This window comes from Rutidosis leptorrhynchoides, chromosome 11, assembly GCF_046630445.1.
Source record: "Rutidosis leptorrhynchoides isolate AG116_Rl617_1_P2 chromosome 11, CSIRO_AGI_Rlap_v1, whole genome shotgun sequence".
NCBI classification, from domain to species: Eukaryota; Viridiplantae; Streptophyta; class Magnoliopsida; order Asterales; family Asteraceae; genus Rutidosis; species Rutidosis leptorrhynchoides.
In genome coordinates, this window is record NC_092343.1 from 139,703,726 (window position 1) to 139,715,005 (window position 11,280).

An 11,280-nucleotide genomic window follows, 5' to 3' on the forward strand; every position below is an offset into this window, starting at 1 on the left:
CTACCATTCAAGCATTGAGATGGCGCCGTTTGAAGCACTTTATGGTAGAAAGTGCAGGTCTCCGATTTGTTGGAGTGAAGTGGGGGATAGACAGATTACGGGTCCGGAGATTATACAAGAAACTACCGAGAAGATCATCCAAATTTAACAACGGTTGAAAACCGCCCAAAGTCGACAAAAGAGCTACGCTGACATTAAAAGAAAAGATATAGAATTTGAAATTGGAGAGATGGTCATGCTTAAAGTTGCACCTTGGAAAGGCGTTGTTCGATTTGGAAATTAAATCCAAGGTATATTGGACCATTCAAGATTATTGATCATGTCGGACCAGTAGCTTACCGACTTGAGTTACCTCAACAACTCGCGGCTGTACATAACACTTTCCACGTCTCGAATTTGAAGAAATGTTTTGCTAAAGAAGATCTCACTATTCCGTTAGATGAAATCCAAATCAACGAAAAACATTAATTCATCGAAGAACCCGTCGAAATAATGGATCGTGAGGTTAAAAGACTTAAGCAAAACAAGATACCAATTGTTAAGGTTCAATGGAATGCTCGTAGAGGACCCGAGTTCACCTGGGAGCGTGAAGATCAGATGAAGAAGAAATACCCGCATCTATTTCCAGAAGATTCGTCAACACCTTCAACAGCTTAAAATTTCGGGACGAAATTTATTTAACGGGTAGGTACTGTAGTGACCCGAACTTTTCCATGTTTATATATATTAATTGAGATTGATATTTACATGATTAAATGTTTCCAACATGTTAAGCAATCAGACTTGTTAATACTTGATTAATTGAAATACGTTTCATATAGACAATTGACCACCCAAGTTGACCGGTGATTCACGAACGTTAAAACTTGTAAAAACTATATGATGACATATATATGGATATATATATAGTTAACATGATACTATGATAAGTAAACATATCATTAAGTATATTAACAATGAACTACATATGTAAAAACAAGACTACTAACTTAATGATTTTTAAACGAGACATATATGTAACGATTATCGTTGTAAAGACATTTAATGTATATATATCATATTAAGAGATATTCATACATGATAATATCATGATAATATAATAATTTAAAATCTCATTTGATATTATAAACATTGGGTTAACAACATTTAACAAGATCGTTAACCTAAAGGTTTCAAAACAACACTTACATGTAACGACTAACGATGACTTAACGACTCAGTTAAAATGTATATACATGTAGTGTTTTAATATGTATTTATACACTTTTGAAAGACTTCAATACACTTATCAAAATACTTCTACTTAACAAAAATGCTTACAATTACATCCTCGTTCAGTTTCATCAACAATTCTACTCGTATGCACCCGTATTCGTACTCGTACAATACATAGCTTTTAGATGTATGTACTATTGGTATATACACTCCAATGATCAGCTCTTAGCAGCCCATGTGAGTCACCTAACACATGTGGGAACCATCATTTGGCAACTAGCATGAAATATCTCATAAAATTACAAAAATATGAGTAATCATTCATGACTTTTTTACATGAAAACAAAATTACATATCCTTTATATCTAATCCATACACCAACGACCAAAAACACCTAAAAACACTTTCATTCTTCAATTTTCTTCATCTAATTGATCTCTCTCAAGTTCTATCTTCAAGTTCTAAGTGTTCTTCATAAATTCCAAAAGTTCTAGTTTCATAAAATCAAGAATACTTTCAAGTTTGCTAGCTCACTTCCAATCTTGTAAGGTGATCATCCAACCTCAAGAAATCTTTGTTTCTTACAGTAGGTTATCATTCTAATATAAGGTAATAATCATATTCAAACTTTGGTTCAATTTCTATAACTATAACAATCTTATTTCAAGTGATGATCTTACTTGAACTTGTTTTCGTGTCATGATTCTGCTTCAAGAACTTCGAGCCATCCAAGGATCCGTTGAAGCTAGATCCATTTTTCTATTTTCTAGTAGGTTTATCCAAGGAACTTAAGGTAGTAATGATGTTCATAACATCATTCGATTCATACATATAAAGCTATCTTATTCGAAGGTTTAAACTTGTAATCACTAGAACATAGTTTAGTTAATTCTAAACTTGTTCGCAAACAAAAGTTAATCCTTCTAACTTGACTTTTAAAATCAACTAAACACATGTTATATATCTATATGATATGCTAACTTAATTATTTAAAACCTGGAAACACGAAAAACACCGTAAAACCGGATTTACGCCGTCGTAGTAACACCGCGGGCTGTTTTGGGTTAGTTAATTAAAAACTATGATAAACTTTGATTTAAAAGTTGTTATTCTGAGAAAATGATTTTTATTATGAACATGAAACTATATCCAAAAATTATGGTTAAACTCAAAGTGGAAGTATGTTTTCTAAAATGGTCATCTAGACGTCGTTCTTTCGACTGAAATGACTACCTTTACAAAAACGACTTGTAACTTATTTTTCTGACTATAAACCTATACTTTTTCTGTTTAGATTCATAAAATAGAGTTCAATATGAAACCATAGCAATTTGATTCACTCAAAACGGATTTAAAATGAAGAAGTTATGGGTAAAACAAGATTGGATAATTTTTCTCATTTTAGCTACGTGAAAATTGGTAACAAATCTATTCCAACCATAACTTAATCAACTTGTATTGTATATTATGTAATCTTGAGATACCATAGACACGTATACAATGTTTCGACCTATCATGTCGACACATCTATATATATTTCGGAACAACCATAGACACTCTATATGTGAATGTTGGAGTTAGCTATACAGGGTTGAGGTTGATTCCAAAATATATATAGTTTGAGTTGTGATCAATACTGAGATACGTATACACTGGGTCGTGGATTGATTCAAGATAATATTTATCAATTTATTTCTGTACATCTAACTGTGGACAACTAGTTGTAGGTTACTAACGAGGACAGCTGACTTAATAAACTTAAAACATCAAAATATATTAAAAGTGTTGTAAATATATTTTGAACATACTTTGATATATATGTATATATTGTTATAGGTTCGTGAATCAACCAGTGGCCAAGTCTTACTTCCCGACGAAGTAAAAATCTGTGAAAGTGAGTTATAGTCCCACTTTTAAAATCTAATATTTTTGGGATGAGAATACATGCAGGTTTTATAAATGATTTACAAAATAGACACAAGTACGTGAAACTACATTCTATGGTTGAATTATTGAAATCGAATATGCCCCTTTTTATTAAGTCTGGTAATCTAAGAATTAGGGAACAGACACCCTAATTGACGCGAATCCTAAAGATAGATCTATTGGGCCTAACAAACCCCATCCAAAGTACCGGATGCTTTAGTACTTCGAAATTTATATCATATCCGAAGGGTGTCCCGGAATGATGGGGATATTGTTATATATGCATCTTGTTAATGTCGGTTACCAGGTGTTCACCATATGAATGATTTTTATCTCTATGTATGGGATGTGTATTGAAATATGAAATCTTGTGGTCTATTACTATGATTTGATATATATAGGTTAAACCTATAACTCACCAACATTTTTTGTTGACGTTTTAAGCATGTTTATTCTCAGGTGATTATTAAGAGCTTCCGCTGTCGCATACTTAAATAAGGACGAGATTTGGAGTCCATGCTTGTATGATATTGTGTAAAAACTGCATCCAAGAAACTTATTTTGTTGTAACATATTTGTATTGTAAAACATTATGTAATGGTCGTGTGTAAACAGGATATTTTAGATTATCATTATTTGATAATCTAAGTAAAGCTTTTTAAACCTTTATTGATGAAATAAAGGTTATGGTTTATTTTAAAATAAATGCAGTCTTTGAAAAACGTCTCATATAGAGGTCAAAACCTCGCAACGAAATCAATTAATATGGAACGTTTTTAATCAATAAGAACGGGACATTTCATGTTTGACGTGTTCTAAGGTCAAAGCTGAGCATCAGAAACCATTAGGTCTACTTCAATAACCCGAAATCCTGGAATGGAAATGGAAAAACATTACCATGGATTTCATCACTAAATTGCCAAGGACTGCAAGTGGTTTTGATACTATTTGGGTAATAGTTGATCGTCTCACCAAATCAGCACACTTCCTGGCAATAAGAGAAGATGACAAGATGGAGAAGTTAGCACGACTGTATTTAAAGGAAGTCGTCTCCAGACATGGAATACCAATCTCTATTATCTCTGATAGGGATGGCAGATTTATTTCAAGATTCTGGCAGACATTACAGCAAGCATTACGAACTCGTCTAGACATGAGTACTGCCTATCATCCACAAACTGATAGGCAGAGTGAAAGGATGATACAAACGCTTGAAGACATGCTACGAGTATGTGTTATTGATTTCGGAAACAGTTGGGATCGACATCTACCGTTAGCAGAATTTTCCTACAACAACAGCTACCATTCAAGCATTGAGATGGCACCGTTTGAAGCACTTTATGGTAGAAAGTGCAGGTCTTCGCTCTGTTGGAGTGAAGTGGGGGATAGACAGATTACGGGTCCGGAGATAATACAAGAAACTACCTAGAAGTTCATCCAAATTCAACAACGGTTGAAAACCGCCCAAAGTCGACAAATAAGCTACGCTGACATTAAAAGAAAAGATATAGAATTTGAAATTGGAGAGATGGTCATGCTTAAAGTTGCACCTTGGAAAGGTGTTGTTCGATTTGGTAAACGAGGGAAATTAAATCCAAGGTATATTGGACCATTCAAGATTATTGATCGTGTCGGACCAGTAGCTTACCGACTTGAGTTACCCCAACAACTAGCAGCTGTACATAACACTTTTCACGTCTCAAATTTGAAGAAATGTTTTGCTAAAGAAGATCTCACTATTCCATTAGACAAAATTCAAATCAACGAAAAACTTCAATTCATTGAAGAACCCGTCAAAATAATGGATCGTGAGGTTAAAAGACTTAAGCAAAACAAGATACCAATTGTAAAGGTTCGATGGAATGCTCGTAGAAGACCCGAGTTCACCTGGGAACTAGAAGATCAGATGAAGAAGAAATACCCGCACTTATTTCCAGAAGATACGTCAACACCTCCAACTGCTTAAAATTTCGGGACGAAATTTATTTAACGGGTAGGTACTGTAGTGACCTGAACTTTTCCATGTTTATATATATTAAATGAAATTGTTATTTACATGATTAAGTGTTTCCAACATGTTAAGCAATCAAACTTGTTAAGACTTGATTAATTGAAATAGGTTTTATGTAGACATTTGACCACCCAAGTTGACCGGTGATTCACGAACGTTAAAACTTGTAAAAACTATATGATGACATATATATGGTTATATATATAGTTAACATGATTTTATGATAAGTAAGTATCTCATTAGGTATTTTAACAATGAGTTATATACATAAAAATGAGACTATTGAATTAAGACACTCGAAACGATATATATATAACGATTATCGTTATAACAACATCTTACTAAATACATATGAATCATATTAAGATATTGATACACTTGGTTAATTATGTTAAATGATAAGTAAATATATCATTAAGTGTATAAACAATGAACAACATATGTAAAAATAAGACTACTAACTTAATGATTTCGAAATGAGACATATATGTAACGATTATCGTTGTAACGACATTTAACTGTATATATATCATACTAAGATATATTATATATCATAATATCATGATAATGTAAAAGTTTAACATCTCTTTAGATATAATAAACAATGGGATAATAACATTTACCAAGACCGTTAATCTAAAGGTTTCAAAACAACATATACATGTAACGACTAACGATGACTTAACGACTCAGTTAAAATGTATTTACATGTAGTGTTTTAATATGTATTCATACACTTTTGAAAAACTTCATAACACTTATCAAAATACTTCTACTTAACAAAAATGCTTATAATTACATCCTCGTTCAGTTTCATCAACAATTCTACTCGTATGCACCCGTATTCATACTCGTACAATACATAGCTTTTAGATGTATGTACTATTGGTATATACACTCTAATGATCAGCTCTTAATAGCCCATGTGATTCACCTAACACATGTGGGAACCATCATTTGGCAACTAGCATGAAATATCTCATAAAATTACAAAAATATGAGTAATCATTCATGACTTATTTACATGTAAACAAAATTACACATCCTTTATATCTAATCCATATACCAACGACCAAAAACACCTACAAACACTTTAATTCTTCAATTTTCTTCATCTAATTGATCTCTCTCAAGTTCTATCTTCAAGTTCTAAGTGTTCTTCATAAATTCTATAAGTTCTAGTTTCATAAAATCAAGAATACTTCAAAGTTTGCTAGCTTACTTCCAATCTTGTAAAGTGATCATCTAACCTTAAGAAATCTTTCTTATTTACAGTAAGATATATTTCTAATACAAGGTAATACTCATATACAAACTTTGATTCAATTCCTATAACTATAACTATCTTAATTCCAGTGATAATCTTACTTGAACTTGTTTTGTGTCATGATTCTACTTCAAGAACTTTCAAGCTATCCAAGATCCTTTGAAGCTAGATCATTTCTTATTACTTCTAGTAGGTTTACCTACTAAACTTGAGATAGTAATGATGTTCATAACATCATTCGATTCATACATATAAAACTATCTTATTCGAAGATTTGAACATGTAATCACTAGAACATAGTTTAGTTAATTCTAAACTTGTTCGCAAACAAAAGTTAATCTTTCTAACTTGAATTTTAAAATCAACTAAACACATGTCCAAAATCTATATTATATGCTAACTTAATGATTTAAAACTGGAAAACACGAAAAACACCGTAAAACCGGATATACGCCGTCGTAGTAACACCGCGGGCTGTTTTGGGTTAGTTAATTAAAAACTATGATAAACTTTGATTTAAAAGTTGCTCTTCTGGGAAAATGATGATTTTTCTTATGAACATGAAACTATATCCAAAAATTATGGTTAAACTCAAAGTGGAAGTATGTTTTCCAAAATGGTCATCTAGACGTCGTTCTTTCGAGTGAAATGACTACCTTTAAAAAAACAACTGTAACCTGTATTTCTGACTATAAACTTATACTTTTTCTATTTATATTCATAAACTTAAGTTCAATATGAAACCATAGCAACTTGAAACACTCAAAACGGATTTAAAACGAATAAGTTATGGGTAAAATAAGATTGTATATTTTTGCTTGTTGTAGCTACGTGAAAATTGGTAACAAATCTATATTAATCATATTCTAGCTAACTTATATTATATTATACATGTATTCTAATATATTATGTAATCTTGGGATACCATAGACACGTATGCAAATGTTTTGACATATCATATCGACCCATGTATATATATATTATTTGGAACAACCATAGATACTCTATATGCAGTAATGTTGGAGTTAGCTATACAGGGTTGAGGTTGATTCTAAAAATATATATACTTTGAGTTGTGATCTGGCCTGAGACATGTATACACTGGGTTGTGGATTGATTCAAGATAATATATCGATTTATTTCTGTACATCTAATTGTGGACAACTAGTTGTAGGTTACTAACGAGGACAGCTGACTTAATAAACTTAAAACATTAAAACGTATTAAAAATGTTGTAAATATATTTTGAACATACTTTGATATATATGTACATATTTGTTATAGGTTCGTGAATCGACCAGTGGCCAAGTCTTACTTCCCGACGAAGTAAAAATATGTGAAAGTGAGTTATAGTCCCACTTTTAAAATCTAATATTTTGGGATAAGAATACATGCAGTTTTATAAATGTTTTACGAAATAGACACAAGTAATTGAAACTACATTATATGGGTGAATGATCGAAGCCGAATATGCCCCTTTTTCTTGGTAACCTAAGAATTAGTAAACCGATCTACTAATTGATGCGAATCCTAAAGATAGATCTATTGGGCCTAACGAACCCCATCCAAAGTACCGGATGCTTTAGTACTTCGATGTTGTTTTTATCATGTCCGATGGATTTCCCGGAATGATAGGGGATATTTTTATATGCATCTTGTTAATGTCGGTTACCAGGTGTTCACCATATGAATGATTTTTATCTCTATGTATGGGATGTATATTGACATATGAAATCTTGTGGTCTATTATTATGATTTGATAATATATAGGTTAAACCTATAACTCACCAACATTTTTGTTGACGTTTTAAGCATGTTTATTCTCAGGTGATTATTAAGAGCTTCCGCTGTTGCATACTAAAATAAGGACAAGATTTGGAGTCCATGCTTGTATGATATTAAGTAAAAACCGCATTCAAGAAACTTATTTTTGATGTAATATATTATTATTGTAAACCATGGTATATTTTAGATTACCATTATTTGATAATCTACGTAATGCTTTTTAAACCTTTATAGATAAAATAAAGGTTATGGTTGTTTTAAAAATGAATGCAGTCTTTGAAAAACGTCTCATATAGAGGTCAAAACCTCGCGACGAAATCAATTAATATGGAACGTTTCTAATTAATATGAACAGGACATTTCACTATTACCTCTGCTTCTATTCATAGAAGCATACTTTTGGTTGTAAAACATTTGACATTAGTTATGACGTCACCTTTTATCATGAATGCAAACTTGTTTTGAAAACGCATATAGTGTTTGACCTTGTAATGATCCTGTCGTTGATGGTCCGTACATGTTGATTTAGTGCGGGGCGTCACATTTGGTATCAGAGCATTGGTTGTAGGGAATTTCTTTGCATTAGTGAGTCTAAGACCCACCCGAGTAGGATTCGCTAATAGGACTAATCTACAACTTGCTAGTTTAATTGTTACTGCGGAACTTACTGCATGCTGCTGCTTACTTTTACTGTTATATGCCGTATACTACTACATGATTTCACTACTGCATGCTACTATTTGCTTTCGATTGCATGCTACTTCTGTACGATTCGTTATTGTTGCCATGCTAATTACTGTTATACATGATTTAGACTGTTGTAGTTAATTTGCCTAATACGTGCTTACTTTATGACTTACTGACATGGCAAAATTTATTTTTCCTTGTTCAGATGTCGGATACTCCACCTGTCATCATTTTCGGCATCGATTCAGACTCTTCAGCCACTTCACCTGCCACTGTTGCCGATCCCCCAATCCCGTCGGCGACATCCTCTAGTGACTCAGGCGCTTCGTCTTCCGGAGCTAGTAGTCATGTACCTACCCCAGTGGTTACCTCTGACGGAGCCCAGGACCCACCGAAGATTCCAGCTCCACTTGCCCCCGGACCCTCAGAGCCACAACCTCGCTCCGGTGGTGTTGTGATTCCCGCGGAATTTGAGGAAGGTCCATTCCGTAATTAGTATCGCCATTGGTGCCGACGCACTCCTGATGGACGTCTCGTGCCGATCGGACCCGCTAGATACCGACAGATGATGGCCACCCGAGGAGGGCTACCCATGCTGCCACCTCCACATGATTCGGATGACCCATCATCCGCTGATTCTTCATCCAATGACTCATCCACAGACGACTCTAGTGACGATGACTCCGACGAGGAGGACCCTGATGATGCACCTGTACAGCCACCCTCCACCCCGTCGAAGAAGTGGTACCGTTTCGATGGCACCATTATTCCGGGGATCAACGGAGGTCGAGCATTCACTGAAGCATATGGTCGGCATCGTAGGGTTACCGCCCGTAAGCGGCCTGTGCCGTACCCTGCTGATCCTTTTGTGCGTAAGCCTTACTGCTTTGCAGCCTCTACTTCTGGAGCCGGACCGTCTGCTCCACCGGCACCACCTGCACCATTAGCACTGCCTGCACCGCCTGCCCCACCATCTCCCACTATCGAGGAATTGACGAGGAAGGTGGAGATCCTCCGTGCTCGAGTAGCTGAGCTCGAGGACCAGATGTCTCATGTATTGGACATCCTACACCCACCATCACCGTAGGACATTTGTAGTAGATTTCATTATGTAATCTCTTTTGTAGTTTCTTGTATTACTTATGTATTGTACGAACCTATGCGGATGTATGCAACTTATTATTAATGAATGGAATTTTGTGTTGTTTACTTTTTGGCACAAGTATTCTATTTACGTTACTGTATGATGGTTTTGTGGTACCTGTATCAAGTTGCCCTACTTAATTAACATGTGTTGTGCTGTTTCCATGTTGGTTGTTATATAATGTATTATTATATATATTGAATGATGGATTTTGACTTGAGTCAAAATTTTTGTTTAGAACATCATGGCCAACGGAAGAGTAACACCCACCACTGCTCAAATTGAAGAAATGATCAATGAATGTGTTGCCGTAGCCTTAGCGGAAATGAACCCTCAAGCTCCACCGCCACCGGTTATCCAGCCCGTTCGTAATGGGTGCTCATACAAAGAGTTTCAAAGCTGCAAACCCCATAACTTTAGCAGAACCGAGGGGCCAGTTGGTCTCACTAGGTGGTTTGAAAAACTAGAATCTGTGTTCTGAGTTAGTAACTGCTCCGAGGCGAATAAAAGAAAGTATGCCTCTTGTACACTGGCGGATGGCGCCCTCACTTGGTGGAACACAATGGCTCAAGCAAAGGGTATTGATGAGGCATTTGATACTCCATGAGAGGAATTCAAAGGGGCCCTAATTGAGGAATATTGCCCGAGAATAGAGATCCAGAAGATGGAGATTGAGTTTATGCAGTTGAAGGTTGTGGGTAATGATCTCGATGGTTACAATCGTAGGTATTTGGAACTAGCCCTGATATGTCCTACCATGGTTAACCCGGAGTTCAAGCGTATGGAAAGGTACTTGTGGGGACTACCTAAGTCCATTAAGGGAAATGTCACCTTGTCTAAGCCATCAAGTGTCCCGGAGGCTATGCGAATGCCGCATACCTTAATGAACCAAATTATCATCGATGAACCAGAAAAGGCTAAGTCTGAAGCGGGTAGTAGTGACAAGCGCAAGTGGGACAACAACAACAACAGGGGAAGAGCCTATGACCAAAACCCGGCAAAGTGACATGAGGGTTTCAAAGGAAACAACAATGGTGGGAACCCCAATCCGAACACCAACTCAAACACAAACTACAAGGGTACCCTACCGCAATGCAAGAGGTGCTACAAGCACCATACTGGGTATTGTAATGTTGTTTGTGAAAAGTGCCAACGGGCTGGACATGTTGGTAAGGACTGCAAGGTCACCACTTTGAATGTGAAGGCAAACCCCAATGGGCCGAGGAAGTGTTATGAATGCGGACA